General features: G+C 30.4%; 1 protein-coding gene and 1 non-coding gene across 2 annotated transcripts in view; both read left to right on the forward strand.

Annotated features, from left to right (window-relative positions):
• Positions 1-72, forward strand: part of TRNAS-GCU — an 88-nt gene extending 16 nt beyond the window's left edge. The window contains exon 1 of the tRNA in view: positions 1-72. This exon is cut by the window's left edge and continues 16 nt beyond it. This is a non-coding gene — a tRNA (tRNA-Ser).
• Positions 1-310, forward strand: part of LOC125600235 (ATP synthase subunit alpha, chloroplastic-like) — a 9,908-nt gene extending 9,598 nt beyond the window's left edge. The window contains exon 2 of the mRNA XM_048773073.1: positions 1-310. This exon is cut by the window's left edge and continues 3,434 nt beyond it. The gene's annotated coding sequence lies outside the window, so the exon portion shown is untranslated.
• Positions 311-4,966: the final 4,656 nt, after the last annotated feature.

Consider the following 4,966-nt stretch of genomic DNA (forward strand, 5'->3'; position numbering starts at 1 on the left):
GGACTAAAGCGTTGGATTGCTAATCCATTGTACGAGTTAATCGTACCGAGGGTTCGAATCCCTCTCTTTCCCTTCCCCTTTTTGATGATGTGAAATAGATAAAATCCTAATAAAATTCGCACATTTCCACTATTTAAATATTAAATAAAGTAATAAAAAACCTTTCTTTTTTATTCTTCACGTCCCGGATTACGTCCTGGATCATTAGATAGGAATCCAAATATGAAGAGAGAAACAAAGAATATAACTACAGTGTATACAAAAAGTTTGAGAGTAAGCATTACACAATCTCCAAGATCTTACTTTTTTTTAAAAAAAAAAAAAAGAGAATAGATTCTCTATTTTTATACTAAATATCTAGATACTTTTTTTGTGAGTGAACTCGAATCTAATTAAGTTCTTTCATTTAGAGAAAAGAGGATAAAACTGAGGAAATCAAATGATCCAGATTTAGTATGGCTACCAAAAAATTCAATGTTTGAATTGAGAGTTCCTTCCTACGTCAAGATTTTTTGATCTTTTGATTTGAATTGTTGGAAGAATCAAAATCGTGAATTTTTCTAAGACAGTATTAATAATTTCATCGAAAACTTACAGCTGCTTGCCAAACAAAGGCTAAGAGAAGAAAGAAAAGAGGTATTACGGGCATAACATCTACGATTGGATTCAAAAAGGCGTAGGCCTCCGGCAATTTGGCGACTAAAAAAGTGCTTGAAAAAAGGGCCGAATTAAAACAAATACAGATCAAATTAAATATATTAAGCATAACAAAATTGGTGTTCTTGTGGATAATTTAATTTTGATTGAGTTATTAATATATTTTTTATATAAGGAAAAAAATAAATAAATAAAGAAAGATAGTCTAAAAAGACTTTGTTGAACTTACTCAATCAAAAATCCTTTCATTCTCTTATGAGAATGAAAGAAATAATATTTTCATACAATATCTTAATTGAATTCTATGTAATGATCAATAAAGTAAGTTTGATTTGCTATCTACACGTGTCAAAACTATAGCACCAATGTAATCTATATTTCATTTGGGCTGAAATTGAATTGACGAACAACCAATAGCAATATTACTCTTTTAGTAGTCTTGAATAAAAATAAAAATGGGGCGTAGCCAAGCGGTAAGGCAACGGGTTTTGGTCCCGCTATTCGGAGGTTCGAATCCTTCCGTCCCAGAGTCCAGTCATTACGAAATAAATCTTCTATTGCCTTTGTACACCATCTTTTTCTTTCTGTTTAAAAAAACAATATTTTTTAAGAATAAAATATTGAAATGAAAAGAAGAATAAACTTCTTTTTCACCCGAAATTACAAAAAATCTATTTGCTTTTTTTAGTTGTGTGTGATGTAGGTAAGTAAGGTAGAACCGTAGATTCTACGAGTTTTAATAAAAAAAAATATATTTATATATATATTTATATATATAAATATAGATTTCTATTCAAATTTCGATTTTACATATTTTTACATATATAGAATTTAATGTGGAATTCATTTGAATTCTGACTGAACCTTTTACGCGTAGATTCACTATTCCATTCATAGAGAAAGAAAAAGTATAGATTACGATATACTGACTGAACTATGACTATTCATGATTCCATAATTGAATCAATTACACAAACTAAAGGAATGTTATGGTAAAACTTCGTTTAAAACGATGTGGTAGAAAGCAACGTGCGACTTGAATTGAAGGACATGATCTGCTGTGGATGTTTTGATCCGCCACCTTTTATTAGGAATATAGGTGCTCTTGGCTCGACATTTTGTGTTCTATTTTACGAGAGTCCTACACCTTTTTGAATATAAAAAAGAGTACAGGATGGAGCTCGAGGAGAATAGAAAGTTTTTATTCCTTTCGCAGGAGTAAGGATCTAGGGTTAGTGCGAATCAATAAGTTGGAACAACTTCGTAAGTCTTTTTATTTTTATATTGAAAAAAAGCCCTTTCAAGTAATTTTACAATGGAAAAGGAAATTTTCGTAAAAGTGTAAAATTCTTTGAATTAAAAGTCTATCATGCGTGAATCAAGCGTTTGTATGATTCTTTGATAGAAAGAAAAGAAATCATAAACAAAATAAGGGGCTTGTTGCTGCCCTTTTTTAATAAAACGATCAAGATCACCGAAGTAATGTCTAAACCCAAAGATTCAAAGTAAGGATAAAGAATCCTGAAACAAGGAAATCCCTTTTTCAATTGTTTGAACAACTAGATCAGAATGAAGAATCAAAATTGATTCGAAAAAATGAGACAAACAAAAAAAGGTTAGAGACTACTCAATAAAAAGAGTACTTAAGGAGTCTCTGGTGAGATATTTGAGAGTTATTTAACTTGAGTTACGAGAGTACGAATGTTACGAACGCTTTTTATGAAAAAAAATAGTTAGGGTTTCAATACTGCTGCTAATTAATTTAATGTTTGAATTTTATAAAGAGAGTTAACTTATACTCATTGCATTTTTTTCTCGAGCCGTATGAGGCCAAAGCCTCGTATACGTTTCTCGGGGGGGGTATTATTCATATACATCTATCCCAATGAGCCATTTATCGAATCGTTGCAATTGATGTTCGATCCCGAAGAGAAGGAAGAGATCTTCGGAAGGTGGGGTTTATGATCCGATAACTAATCAAACTTATTTAAATCTTCCTGCTATTCTCGATTTCCTTAAAAAGGGCGCTCAACCAACAAGAACAGTTCATGATATTTCAAAGAAGGCAGGGATTTTTACGGAATTAAGTCTTAATAAAACGAAATTGAATTAATGAACTATAAAAAAGAGGATGTTAAAGACTCATATATAGCTTGGTATAAAATTTGATCTACTCTTTTCTTTCCTCCTCTTTTCGTTTCCATCATATTTATTTTGATTTATTAGAATTTCCATTTATTATTAGTATTCTTCCTAAAGGTATGAAAACTAACAAATATCCTGCTAAAAACTACCATGTTTTATAATAAAAAACAAATTTATTAAAAAATTTTGGATTTATAGAAATTCTAAATTTTGTATAAATACAAAATTTTATTGTATAGAATTATTGTATAGAAAATATATAAAATCATACTGTATAATAAATAATATATTAATATATAGAAATAGAAAGATTTGAGATTATCCTATTCGGCTTAGTTTTCATTCCTTGTATGAACTCACAAACCAGGGGGTTAAACTTTTTTATTTTTTCTATTCTTTTCGCTATATTAAAAATTTACAATCATATTGACAACAGTGTATGGACCAAATATAATTCTCTCATAGAGAAATAGATCTATTTCTCCCTGACGCACACATGACTGGATTTTTCTTTTTTTCTTTATTCTGGTTGTATCTACATATTTGCAGTACTTGCTTTTTTTTGTGGGGGGGGTTGCTAACTCAACGGTAGAGTACTCGGCTTTTAAGTGCGACTAGCATCTTTTACACATTTGTATGAAGAAAAGGATTCGTCCAGATCCGCGGTAGAGTTTGTAAGACCACGACTGATCCTGAAAGGAATGAACGGAAAAAATAGCATGTCGTATCAAGGAGAATTCAGATAACATTTTTTTTTATTTTCGACAAGATTGTACCGATTAGAAAATAAAAAAAAGAGTTTATCTGAATTCTCGTGGATAAGATATGCTATTTTTTCCGGTCATTCCTTTCAGGATCAGTCGTGGTCTTAAAAAAACTCTACCGCGGATCTGGAAAATCCTTTTCTCATACAAATGTGTAAAAGATGCTAGTCGCACTTAAAAAGCCGAGTACTCTACCGTTGAGTTAGCAACCCCCCACAAAAAGCAAGTACTGCAAATATGTAGATACAACCAGAATAAAGAAAAAAAGAAAAATCCAGTCATGTGTGCGTCAGGGAGAAATAGATCTATTTCTCTATGAGAGAATTATATTTGGTCCATACACTGTTGTCAATATGATTGTAAATTTTTAATATAGCGAAAAGAATAGAAAAAATAAAAAGTTTAACCCCCTGGTTTGTGAGTTCATACAAGGAATGAAAACTAAGCCGAATAGATAATCTCAAATCTTTCTATTTCTATATATATTAATATATTATTTATTATAAGTATGATTTTTATATTTTCTATACAATAATTCTATACAATAAAATTTTGTATTTATACAAAATTTAGAATTTCTATAAATCCAAAATTTTTTAATAAATTGTTTTTTATTATAAAACATGGTAGTTTTTAGCAGGATATTTGTTAGTTTTCATACCTTTAGGAAGAATACTAATAATAAATGGAAATTCTAATAAATCAAAATAAATATGATGGAAACGAAAGAGGAGGAAAGAAGAGTAGATCAAATTTTATACCAAGCTATATATGAGTCTTTAACATCCTCTTTTTTATAGTTCATTAATTCAATTTCGTTTTATTAAGACTTAATTCCGTAAAAATCCCTGCCTTCTTTGAAATATCATGAACTGTTCTTGTTGGTTGAGCGCCCTTTTTAAGGAAATCGAGAATAGCAGGAAGATTTAAATAAGTTTGATTAGTTATCGGATCATAAAACCCCACCTTCCGAAGATCTCTTCCTTCTCTTCGGGATCGAACATCAATTGCAACGATTCGATAAATGGCTCATTGGGATAGATGTATATGAATAATACCCCCCCCGAGAAACGTATACGAGGCTTTGGCCTCATACGGCTCGAGAAAAAAATGCAATGAGTATAAGTTAACTCTCTTTATAAAATTCAAACATTAAATTAATTAGCCAGTATTGAAACCCTAACTATTTTTTTTCATAAAAAGCGTTCGTAACATTCGTACTCTCGTAACTCAAGTTAAATAACTCTCAAATATCTCACCAGAGACTCCTTAAGTACTCTTTTTATTGAGTAGTCTCTAACCTTTTTTTGTTTGTCTCATTTTTTCGAATCAATTTTGATTCTTCATTCTGATCTAGTTGTTCAAACAATTGAAAAAGGGATTTCCTTGTTTCAGGATTC

This window comes from Brassica napus, unplaced genomic scaffold (assembly GCF_020379485.1).
Source record: "Brassica napus cultivar Da-Ae unplaced genomic scaffold, Da-Ae ScsIHWf_2159;HRSCAF=2812, whole genome shotgun sequence".
Classification (NCBI taxonomy): domain Eukaryota; kingdom Viridiplantae; phylum Streptophyta; class Magnoliopsida; order Brassicales; family Brassicaceae; genus Brassica; species Brassica napus.